General features: G+C 42.0%; 1 long non-coding RNA gene across 1 annotated transcript; it reads right to left on the bottom strand.

The window, feature by feature from the left end:
* Nucleotides 1-902: 902 nt before the first annotated feature.
* LOC128347659 (uncharacterized) lies at nt 903-4,369 on the bottom strand. The gene is made up of 3 exons (XR_008317647.1): nt 4,276-4,369; nt 2,144-2,328; nt 903-1,239 (listed from the first exon to the last, which is right to left on the bottom strand). It is a non-coding gene; the product is annotated as an uncharacterized LOC128347659 (long non-coding RNA).
* Nucleotides 4,370-13,363: the final 8,994 nt, after the last annotated feature.

Genomic DNA, 13,363 nt, shown 5'->3' with positions numbered 1-13,363 from the left:
CTGCTGCACTTTTCCCAGTCTTTATATGTAGCAATTGGTTATTTTATCTTTTGTCTTGTACACCACCTTGGGCAATTGACTTTGGGAACAATGGCATCAATATGAAAGTAAACAAACAGAGGAAGGCGGTGCAGAGACCATTCTTTAGAAATGACAGTTGTGCAAGCCCCATAGGCCCTGCTTTATGCCCAAGATCCTGATGTGGCAACCTATGTGTGCAGGAGAGAGGCTTAGCAGCGCCAGCTGCAATACGACTTCCACTTCATTTCTCTGTCTTGCACCGCTGAGTGACAGATGGTATGAAGTGCTATTAGACAGCCAACATAGGTGTCACCACCTGCTGCTAGTTCTTTCCTTTCTTCCTTGCTATGAACCAATTTTTCTTCACTGCCTTTCAGCACTCCATTCACTAGCAAGGACATATACACACACTCACAAAAATGGTATGTGGGGAATCCTTGATGTTGTTCATTACTGTGACAGTTCCTTCCCACACTGAAAGAACCACAATTCACGCTCTACTGTTCTTCTGAAGATGTTCACTCCTTTTGATAGATGGGACCCCAGGGATAGCCAATGGAGAAACAGCAAGGACATGCCAGCATGTTTCTCTGACTCTGTTTTGCTTGATGAACAAAACCAATTTGAAAAGCCTGTGGGATTAGAAACCCATAAGAAGGAGCCCGCCAACATTCCATTCATGATGTTGCCTCTTTTCATTGTGCCAAACTTTGCTCAGGTGGAGAAAATAGCACTTTTTTAATGGAAAGTAGTAGTAGCAAGATATATGTAGCAAAAGTGAAAATGATTCTGCGAAATGGTATAGCTCATTCAGATAGCATTTACATGATGGTGTTTTCCGAAGCAGTAGTTATTATCTTAATGGAATGAACAGTGAAAGCCAATTTGTCCCAATTTACTTCAAACACACATTTTTTAAGACACCGATAGAACCATTGCTTGTTTGCTAACTTAGAGAAGAAGGAAAGCAGAGTTATTACAAACAGAAACTAAAGAAACTAGTGTAAGATCTGAAATACTGTCTAGCAAGATATTCTAATGTGAGAAACAACGTGGAGTGTTGATTGTTTCCTTCTCTGTTGTTGTTGTTGGCACTGTTGTTGTTGTCTCTGTTGTTGTTGGCACTGGCTTACATCAGTTTTACCCATTCATAATGCAGATAGTGAACTGGAGGTCTATAGGACGGATCGGACTCACACAGCATTTTGATCTGATGATCTGGGAAATAGTACAATATAGTTAACATTGGGCAATTCTAAAGCCCATTGATTGCAGTGGGAAAGCTAAGCTCAAGTTTAACTTTCTCCCATTGAAACCAATGGGATTCAAGCATGCATAACTTCATCTGGTTCATGCCCAGTAATCCTACCAAATTTGAATCTTGGTATGATTAAAATAAGAGTTTTATCCACAGGGAATAAGATTATTTAGGTGTGTGAGTGAGAGAATTTCTATGTAATGCCCCATTCAACAGCTATTCAGAGAGTGTGAGTGTACATAATACAAAATAACTTTAAAATATATAAATGTGGTGACTTTTTAGATTTTGAAATATATCATCAAAATATAAATTTGGTTGGCAGGGGTATTCAAGTATATATATCCTGGCTGCTTTGGTAAATGAAGATAGCACCACATAGACTTTATTGTACTGCTATCTGATAAGGCAAAGGATCACTGCCATTTACAACACTTGTATCCCACTCTTCCTCCAAGATGCATAAGGCAGTGTAAATAACTCTTCCTCTCCCCTTTTATCCTCAGAACAACCCTGTGAGGTAGGCTCAGCTGAGAAAGGGGAATTGGCCCAAGGTCACCCAGGGAGCTTCATGAGTCAGCAGTGATTCTTCTCAGTCCTAGTCCCACTCTAAGTATATTAATCCTTCCACAATCTCTTTCACCAGATGATGGCCTTGTTCCACCCTAGCATGTTGTGGAGGATTGGTGTATGGAAATTTTCTTTCCTGACTCAGGACAGTTAATGAAGAAACTGGCTGGACTGGTTTTAACCTGCTCTTTGAAGCCTTCTCAGTCAACTAGCTCAGAAATTACTCCTATCAACGATGAGTCATTTGCACAGTGTGCTCAGAGAAGCTGCCTATGAACGACTATAAAACCTTACCTTTCAAAACCCAGAAAACCAAGAAAAAGATTCTGGTAAACCCAGAAGTTCTGGTAGGTTACTGCTGCCACTAGATCACTCCTACAGGCTACTCTGAACAGGCACTGGAGTGATCAAAGATCCCTGTTTGCCTTTTCCTCCTTGCTAACAAGCAAGTGTATAAATCCAATTGTTCTCCAAGGCATCTGCATGAGAAGATAATTGTTAATTTGGCCAAGCTCTCATTGAGACTCATTTTGCACCAGAGAAATCCCCCTTGATTCTGCGGTGGCACACTTTGAAATCTTAGTTACTTGGTTGCAAAGAACAGATATTTTGGACCATGCAAAGCACACACAGAGAGAAATATAAATTCCTGATGCAAAGTCTGACTAAACACCCTTTTCCTATGCTAAATTTCCAAAGCCAAAGCCCTGGCTTCCTGTCCTTGAACTCACCAAACTCCTGATGAGAATCAAACCTCCTGCAATCCCGTCTTACAAGAATCTACAGTAATCCTGCTGCAGCAAACTCTATTGCTACATGTCCTCCATACTCCCTGCACAGACTTCCTTTCTTCTTCCCAGAAATCCCAGCAACCGCCCTCTAGGTCCCATGTAACTGGTGTACTGATTGGTTGCCCTGGAGTTCACCAGCCTGTCAGTCAAGACAAAGGTTCACTTCCTGATATATCTTTAGAGGGTGGGGAGACTGGTCACTACATATGTGGATTCCATTACTGTAAGGCCCTTACTTCTTGTTGGTACCAACTTTATTTAGGCTAGAGATGGCCAATTCGTAGTATACAGACTTGACCACCTATGGGCAGATCAGGGTATAGATATCAACACCTTTTTTCACTCTTAAGGGCCCACAACCTCTTTACAATATCATCACCAGTCCTCCTCTCCTTGTCCTCTTATGACAAGAGGCCTTGCTCCCTCTTCTCAGGGTCAGGAAATCCCTATTCCTAACTCTTTGAGCATTCCCTTAATTCTGCCTCTCTAACTGACACATCTTATCAAATCAAGCATTATGAAGACTCTTAAACTGAGGCAGTCTTGGTAACAAAGCAGCAAAGGTCTTGGCAGTTTGCAAAGGTGAAAGAATGATATAGCACAGCCCTTTAGTGAACTTGTTTTGCCCATTCCAAGAGGGGAGTTTACCTGCCATTTTATATAGACGCTAATCATCACGGCAAGTAAGCACAACATGTACTGTTTTCTCAGTGGATCCTCTCAGGAGCTATAACTGCCAGTTCTCATCTGACCAGGACTAGTGAAGCAAAGCATTTCCCATTGGGATATGAAATGTCACAATTTTTGGCAATGCTGCCTTATCAGTTTCCTAAGACTGTATCCTCCCTGAACTGTACTGTGACATTTTTTGTGTGATCAGTTTGGCCAGAATCATAATATTGGTGGATGGGTTGTATTAACATAAAATAAATAAAACCATCTCCATCCCTGATTTTTATACCTTCTACCACTGTCCCAGCAAGACCTCTGTTGCCTGTAAAGATGAGTGATCTCCCTACCCCGGCTTGTGTTGCATTGGCTATTTCTCAAAAGGCAGGGCAGGAGAAATAACGCCGCCCTTTTCCTGAACAATCCAGACTCACCCCCATCCCCCAACGCCCCTCAGCCCATCTCTCCTTTTACCTTTAAACATTAGTTGATATAATGGCGATGCAATAGGCATGAAGGATCTGCTACAATACTTCTTTCTAGACCTTTTTAATTGTGTGAATTAAAACACAGAAAGAGGGAACTGCAGCAAAGAACGTTTCAACGTATATACATCAGCTTCAGTGCCCTATATCTCACTGTTTAAAATCCACACTTCTATCCAAGACTCCCCCCCCACCCAATCTACTTAAATACCTGGGTAATATATAACAAATGGAGGAGGAGAGAGGAACCGAATGTTGATGACTCACAGCTATGCCTGGTTATTGCTGACACTGAGAGAGAAAAAACCTGGAAGAGGGAGGGCATGACGCAAAATGTTATTTGCACCTTTTAATGGCCTATGTACTTTAAGAGTTCCCTCATTTCTTCTTTGCTGTTAACCTCTGGCCATAGTTTATCCAAATATAATGTTTCCTTTATCTTCCTTTTAAGTGTACAATGTTCAGATTCTAAAATGCTTACTTTGCGAGGCATTGTTACTCCATTATGTTTATTTTTCATATCAACATCTCTTTATTTCGGTCAGCAACCAGCATGAGATTAAAACAAATGTAGAAGAGAAGACAATCAAACGTCTACTACAAACAATAAAATGAAATAAAGTTTTAAAAGTCCTCCTATTTTTCATATGTACCAACCATCCCCCCCCCGTTTATGTATTTAGAATCTGCTGAATCTGATTCTAAAATGTGTCCTTTGAATCTCGTGACCTGATGTCTTTCTGTTTCCCCTGTGTAATTTTCACCACATTCTCCACAAATGATTTTATAGATGGCCCCTTTCTGCTTGCAATTGCCTTCCACATTTTCACAGACTGGGCAGACTTTAGTTTCGCACTTTTTGTCATATATTCTGGATCTTACTAACTGTTGCTTCAAGGTTTTAGTGTTGAACACACTATTTTAAACATTACTTACTTGGTTGATAATCATGGTGGTGCTCAGGCTCACAGGAGGAGGGAAGCAAGGACAGTTCATCAGGACAAAAGACCCTGGTGGCCCTTGGGAAATATATTTGCTTGTGGTGTGCCAGGGCAAAAGGCTCTGGCACACCTTGGAAAATGTAATTTTCCCAAGGACTACTGTAATATCAGTAGCATTTCCCAAGTGCTGTCTGGCACATTTGTCCTGGCACACTACCAGCATGTGACAGGAAAGAGCACCTTCCTTCCCATTTCCTGCACCTAGAGTGCTACTGCCCTAGTCAAGGAAGTATTGCTTAAACTAAAGTGAGGTTGGCTTACTGAGAAGGTTTGTGACAGGCAAACCAGCAATTTTTCTTTGGCTCAGATTTTAACCCAAGCTGGAGAAGAAATTTTGAATTCCTAATGCTCACGTCTTATGATGAGCATTATAAGCTCCTGAAGTGGATATTTGGACCCAGATATATCAAACCTTGCCAGCACCCCTAATTACCATAAAGGCAGAAGGCCTGGTGGGTAGGCATTGCTGGATTCTTGAAAGGCTTTCGCTACATCACTGCACACTCTTAATATTATTGCAACTGCAGGGAGACCATCCTTTGTAAAGCTGATTGCTTGCTCATAGTTGGGGATGATTAGTTGATGTTCTCTAAATGGGAGCTTATGATGGAAATCTCTTTCCTCTGCCTTTGGCAAGGGGACATCCTTTAGTTACTGGAAGGGACTGAAAAATCATGTGGTGGCAGTGAGTGTTTTTTGAATGGAAAGACATGCAGAACTGTGAGCGAACTGAAGATGAAACACTTCCGGTCCTCTTTTTGTGACACCTGGTGCAGAATCAATGGTGTGCTTGCTCCCCAGTTTGTTTTGTATATTGTAAACATAGCAAATATTGCAAAGTTACCTTGAGCCTGTAGTGTTCTCTCCTCTAGAGGAAATGAAATCCAGTAGTATTTCCATTGCACCTCTCCGTGTGTGGGAAAGCGGTGGAGTGCATTACAGCCCCCTGGCCATCTATTCAAGATTAGAGCTCCTGTTCTTGTGCCAGTTGTGTAACAGAACTTTGGAAGGTGCAGTTCGTCAGTGGGTGCAGAAGAGGCGGCAACTGCCCCCCCCCATTGTGTACACCTCCTAAAGATGTACATATCAGGTGGTATAAAAATATGGTAAATAAATAAATTCCTGCCCTGGCTACTTCTCTTTCTCTCAGGGCTGTCTTTAGAGAGTCCTGGCAGGGTGCTGAAATCCCCATTACTCCCTATGGGGAAAAGCTTAAAGACATGCAAACCTCAGAAATTGGTTAAAAATCACCCCTTTGGCCAATTTCTATTACATTTGGGTGGTAGCTTCCTTCCACTCATTGGGCACTACCACCCACAACAACCCACTCTGGGACACCCTGGTGCCACCCATGTGGAGTTATGAGGCTGCTGAAATCCCCATCATTCCCTATGGGGAAAGCCGACCTGATGTGCAAACTTCAAAAAACTTCACCTCTTTGCCCAATTTCGTTGAAATTTGGGTGGTGCCTTCCACCCACTGGGCACTATCACCCACTCAGCCCTTTTGCTCCCAGAACCCCTTTTTTTGCCCCAAATCAATTCAGATTCAGATTGCTTCAGATTTCTAATCTGGGATGATTCGGGGACGGGGCAGATTTGGACCCCAAACAAATCAGGGGTGATTCAATTCAGGTACAAATCAAATCAAAAAATAGATTCATGCTCATCCCTAGCCTCAGTTATGTATTTATTGTCTGTGGTAATGAAGCATAATACTAGCTCATTCGGATGTTTTCTGGTATCAAACTGAAATTTCAGTCTGATATCAGAATAGAAGAGTACAAGAAAATGTTGAACAGATTCAATCTCACTGCAGATGGCCAATGCGCATGCATGGCGATCCAAAAAATGGCCAAAATGGCCCTGAAATGAGCCGAACTGGCCCAGGGAGACTCAGTGGGGAACAGCAGTGGGAGGGGGAGCTGCCGGAGCCCATCCCCATGGCCACTGCAGAACCCCCAAGGCCACCCCAACCCTTCGTGGCAGCAAGTTATTACTTTTAAAACTCAATTTTATCACCCCCTGCCACCCTTGAACTGGTCCAGAACCAACTCATCTAGTTCAGTTTGGCCTTGAATCAAACTGGGCTGAGCTTGAGGTTGAGCCTTCAAGCTGAGCCAGTTTGAATTCGAGCCAATTCGCACACCCCTACAACAGTACAAGAAAATATTGAACATATTCAATCTCACTGCTTTCACTGGGGATGACCAACAAGGGCCAACACTCAATACCTTCCCAGGAAGGAAAGGGGCGGAAATCAATACTATTTTGCTTCTCTAATCCCCAAACCAGAACGATCACCCCAGAACACAGGGGACCAGGTTTCATTTGCTTAGGATCACAATGACCACAGATTGAGATTCTCTGCTCTGACCCTTTGGGATAAGATCTTACGTCCAAGTAAGTGTGCTTAAGATCAGAGGCCTAAAAGTATCCAGCTTGTGGGTGCCACTTCAACACATACTGAGTTTCCAAGGTCTGTTCACCAGACAGATCAATCATAATCCCACACATGTTCACTGAGAAGCATATCCCACTGAGTTCAGTAAGACTTATCCCCAATTAAGTGTCCATGAATGGCAGCAAGACAGTATCTTCCTTGGGAGTCATCAAAGGATGAATCTGAAAGCATGTTCATGCATGCTCCTGAATATTTCCTTCCAGGAAAAGCATTCTTTGATAACACATATTTCAATTCTAATTTTGCCTCCAATTGCTGAATTCTTCAGTGTCTGCCTTATACTCACAAGAGTTATTAGTCTGTCTCTTTGTCAGTTAGTGCCTTTTGTTTCCTTCTCTGAAGCTAACACAGAGCTGAAGCATCACATCATTAGATGCAGCATAATACCCACCAATGCTCTGCAGGCCTCCTCTAATTGTAGCATCTAAAATGAGAGAAGCAAGCTACTTTATTCTGCCGAGGCCTCGATTTCATAGCCTCATTCGTGGCCTATCTGTATTCATCTTTTTTCAATCCAATGAATAATGGATTTGCCAATATGCTTTTCAAATCCCACCAAACCTTAAGCTTCATTTAACGTGGGCATGATGACTATGCATCATTTTTTGTGCATCTTTTTCCTGCCCAATGGGATCTGTGTGTGAAGAAGGTTCAGGGAGCCTGTGGAAACCAAGAGTTAGCATCATTATAGTGGATGAATTGAAAGGGGTCTATGGATATTATGTTGCCATAGACACAGTGAACCAAAGACTGCATTTTCAGTGGAGGCACTGACTGAATTGGATTCTTGGGGGGGGGGTCACAGTATTAACAATTTTGATAGACTCAGGGCCACTTTCTGTGGGGGAGCATTTGAGTCAACCCCTTATTTTTATGTATTTATATTATTTAGCAGATAAACCAAATTTGATGAGCACAGAACTCAGGGAAGAGATCTGGAGACAATTGCTTAAGGACTAAAACAGGGCTCGGCAAACTTGGCCCTCCAGCTGTTATTGAACTACAACTCCATCTTCCCTAGCCACAAAAGATTTGCCCACCCCTGGTCTAAAACAACTAAAGGTTAATAAGATGTTACAAACTAGAATAGAAAGCCTGTATCCTGTACTAGCTACCTCATGGAAGAAGAAGGAACAGAGAGAACACATAAAAAGGGAGTGTCCTAAGTCTACAAATCAGAAGAGACGTAGACCAGAGATACAAGAAATGAGAGAACAAGGGGGCAGTCCTATTTTCTCTACCTCTACTCCTAATGTCCCTAGTGGTCAACAGGAGTCATGAGAGTTAAATTTCGATGCCTATGGATCTGTACTGCCAACATTTCTGACAATACTTTGCCCAACCAGTCTGTCCCACCTGATAAAGACATGAGCAGACCATGATCATGCACATCTCCTTTCCCAGCATGCCATTCCTTAATAATATTTCTTATTATTTATACAACAAATATTTATATACCATCTCCCTGTGTGGGGGAGATGTCCAAATAGGCCCACATACTTTAAGTAAGTAAGTAAATTTATTACGGTCCTTAGACCAGACCACATACTTTAAGCATATTGGATAGCCAGTTCACATGAATTCTACTCACAGCAGGGTGTGGGACCTAATCTTGTATGCACACTTAGCACCCCCTCACTGGTAGCATGTGATTGGCTAGTGCCACATGAGCAATGCTATGTAGATAGGCCCTACATGTGCAATCCATCCACCTCTTCATGTTGAGAGCAGGTGTCATGGGCAGAAGCTAGGGTATATGTGTGTATATGTACCATCACCAGTTCATCCTATTCATCAGGATGTTGTTGGACAACTTCCATCATACACAGTGGCTAATCCAAAATATCTGGGACCCAAAGCTGGGGACTCCTGCAATATTAGTCACACTAATATTAGGGCACATTATGTGTTAAAATGGTTATTCACGTGGGCATTTTTTTTCACCACTAGTTGAGTTTTGACCATCTTTCTATGGTAGACATGAATGTGAAACATGCTATTGTGAACAGCAATATTAAGATCCACTGCTTCTGAGATGGGTGTGTATAGGGCTAGGAAAAAGAATTACACCATATCTGCCATTAGATTTGAAGATCCTGCTCATAGACCTGACTGTATGCCTATGCTTTAGAAATTTTGCTGTAATTTGCATACTTAACACACCACTGTATTAAGTTGTGCGTCTGGTTTTAAGTGAGCATCTGGTTTTACATGGTATGTCACCGGAAAATAGGAGTTTCACTATGGTGGGGAGCACCATGCACACTAAGCATTGCAAATATTTGGCATGGTAAGGATGTATATGAAGTCACAATATTGCAATGAAGAGAATGAACTAGGTGCCCAATTCAATATTGACTACATCGACTTCTATACTATGTGATTATTTAAGCCTGTTCCATTGCACTCACTAAACTAGCATCCATTTGTACTGTCACTGTCATCATGCTGTAGTGTAGAAATTTTAATTGGGAAGGAAAAGAGTGTGTAGTCTGCCATGACTGAAAGGCTGATTTAATTTACTCCCTAGTTGTAGGTGGTTCTCTTTGAGAAATACAGCTGGCAATGCTAATAAGACAGTAGCACAGACTAACCATTCTTTGGAATTACTGGATTTGTTTAATAGATCAGCTGTGATGGATCACAAAACAATTTGTTATTGGTCAGTGCATAGTACTTGGCATTTGGATTACAGATGCAGCCCCAGTGCAGTGGACTGGTGTTTGCCTGCACAGACTTACGACAAATTAGTCCAAGTCATTGTGAGATAGCATAGCCACTTCTGCATCATGAAAATAACTCAGGATTATGAGCATTTTATTGGCAGTACACCATTTCTTGGTATAATAAAAAGGAAACGATGACAGATTTTCTCTTGGGATGTGTACTGAAGAAGCATTGATTCTGCAGTATAGTGGTCATACTGTGTAAAGACTTTTTGTTGGTTTTGTGCTGGATTCGTGTAGAAAGAACAGGACTAAAATTAGAGGTATGGTCACCTCATCTGATTACATCACCTGCACAGATTATTATTTCAAGTAAACAAATCCTGCTTGATTACTCTCATTTAAAACAAAAAATGAAATTCAGATAATTGTCATAGTGAGCCTTAAGATTACAAGACGATAGACAGAGTCAGAACTCTTGGGAATCAATTTGGCTAGATATATCCATAGGATAGAAAAGAGAATGGGTTTATAACAGAGTTTGGTCACATGATCTGAAGAATGAGAACTGAATGTCCTCACTCGTTAGCCATTTACTTCTCCTTGAGAATAACACTAGTGCACAAGGGACGATCAATTAGTCAGTATTTCTCCCTGTATAATAACTTTACTGGGAAGCAATTCTGTTTGTGATTAAATGAAAGTCGGGTGTGTAGACTTATTATATACAAATTCATATCTCACTTTTTTTTCCCCTAAGGGAAATTCAAAGCAACTAACAACCCAAGAGTTAATTGTATACAATGACAGACAGTAAAAGCAGCAATTTCAAAACAACAACAAGAATTACATACGACACAAGATGCAGATGGCTTCCAGTATATTCACAGCATATACCAGAGCCAAAAGAATCAGGGAATATTGGGGAAAGCTAATGTAATAACAAGAATTCTGGTAAGAACTAATCTGCTTGCTTTCCTTTCACTATAATCTTAATTGTTTGCCATCTTCACAAGTTAACCCACTTCTGCCTCAAACATTCACACATCCGCCATCTTGAATCGGGGTGGATGACATCATCACAAACTACACCATTGAGGTGTCCCTTTGTGTCCCTACAACTGTACTAAATCAGTCCAGGCATTCCAAAGTTGGTAGCAGGAGAGAGAGAGAGAGAGACAGAGAGAGAGAGAGAGAGAGAGCTGGGTGTTCTCATAAGCTTACTTTCCTTAAGGAAAGTAGGCTAACCCCCTTTTTAAAAATAGGTAAGGACGCCAGCTGCAGCCTTGGAGGAATTCCACAGAATAGAGGCAACTGCTGAGAAGGCATGTTCTTGCATCATCACCAGCTTCACTTCTGATGGTATGGGGATGTGAAGAGCAGCCTTCCTAAAAGACCGTATGGGCCAAGCAGATTCATGTGGTATGAGGTGGTCCTTCTGGTAGTTCAGTCCTAAGCCACTTAGGGCTTCAAAAGCAATAACCAAAGGTAATAATCAACACGGGAAACCTATTTTTATTTGTTCTGTCAGTGAAGCTGACAGAACAAAGTGTAATGTGCTCTGATCATGCTTAACAAAACTCTAACCACTTGTAATTTTGAAAGACGTATCAAGGGCAGACCTATGTTGAGTGTTGTTACAGTGATCTAACTGGGAGGTGACAAGGGCATGGATCACCATGACCAAGTCTCCCAGAGCCAGAAACTGATGCAATTGGTGCACCAGTCAAAGCCTTCAGTACTTTGAAAATTCAGTACTCGTAAGGAAAATTTCAGATCATCTCTACACACACACACACACACACACACAGAGCGAGAGAGCACAAACATAACAAATGGAATGTGGGGGCTTTGTGTCTGGATCCTGCTCCCTGAATATTTTAGATAATAAGAGGAGGATAATCATAATGAGAGGAGAGCTGGTCTTGTAGTAGCAAGCGTGACTTGTCCCCATAGCTAATCAGGGTGTGCCCTGGTTGCATTTGAATGGGAGACTAGAAGTGTGAGCACTGCAAGATATTCCCCAAAGGGGATGAAGCCATTCTGGGAAGAACAGAAGGTTTCAAGTTCCCTCTCTGGCTTCTCCAAGATAGGACTGAGAGAGATTCCTGCCTGCAACCTTAGAGAAGCCACTGCCAGTCTGTGAAGACAATACTGAGCTAGATAGACCAATGGTCTGACTCAGTATATGGCAGCTTCCTATGTTCCCTATGAGGAGGCAAACAGAGAGATATTCCCCTCTGCAGTTTTCCTGACAATCCAGAACACAGTTTAGAACATAGTCTTCAGAATACAATGCAGAATATGTCCAGAATCCAAATTCTGTATTTGCTCTATCTCTGTTTGCTTTGAGTTCTGTTACTTTTTATTGCTCTTGTTTACGGATTGTTTTAGATTGCTATTCCATTGTTTCTTATGTAAGCCTGCAGTGTTTTTGTTAGAATGGACGACTGGAATAGAAATTCCCTGAGTTGACAAGACAAACCACATCAAGCCTTTCCAGATAGGACACTGTGTGAAGTGGCCCCTATGCAAAAAATCAAGCCAATTGTCAGCAAAAATGAGTAATTAGTTTATGGAATACCCTGCCAAATGAAAAAGATGTAGAGATGGCCACTAGTCTGAATGGCTTAAAAAGGAGATTAGATAGATTCTTGGAAGAAAAGTATCAATGGGTACTCGGCTATTGGGCAAAGAGGCAACTTCTGAAGTGGTGGCTTCTTATATTTAGGGTGGAATCAGCCACTGGCTGCATTCACACGCGATACATCGAATTGCAGCCTGGCAAACTTCATTTTCAGGGCCTGAGAGCCTCTCCCTCTTTCTGGTCTGCCAAGACCACATCCCATCAAGCTACATAGAAGAGGTGTTGCCAGATTGTGGGCAAGGCAGAACATCTCCAGGGCAGCAACTAATGGCCACAATGTTCAAATGGGCAGACGGACTGACAGAGAGCTGCTTTGACTGCTTCCTCGCAGCAGTTGCCAAGACAGGGAGATGTGTTGCCGGAGTATGCATCCCTGCAGCTTGCTTGTAGGGATGTGCATGAATCAATTTTTTTGATTCGATTTGTGCCTGAATTGAATCACCCCTGATTTGTTTTATGTTTGACTCTATCCCCCGAATCACCCCAGATCCAATTTGGATTAGTCATAGTCATAGTTATCCTTTGGGAGGGAGGGGAAAGCAGCAAAAAGAAACCCCTTTGTGTGTGTGATCAGCTGCATGGCCAGCCTTTGGCTGAGCTCCACAGCAGTCACTCTTCCAGCTGTTGCCCGACCCTCGTAATGCTGTTAATGCTGTGGAACACATTGGCCAATCATCATTGTCATCGTCATCAACTTGATGGCTAGAAGCTGCTTCCAGGTTCAGAAGCAGTATGTATCTTTATACCAGCTACTGGGAAGCAAAAGAAAGAAAAAGATACTTGCCTACATGT

The sequence above is a fragment of the Hemicordylus capensis genome, chromosome 2 (genome assembly GCF_027244095.1).
Source record: "Hemicordylus capensis ecotype Gifberg chromosome 2, rHemCap1.1.pri, whole genome shotgun sequence".
In the NCBI taxonomy this organism is placed as follows: Eukaryota; Metazoa; Chordata; class Lepidosauria; order Squamata; family Cordylidae; genus Hemicordylus; species Hemicordylus capensis.
This window is presented reverse-complemented; position numbering and strand designations above follow the sequence as displayed.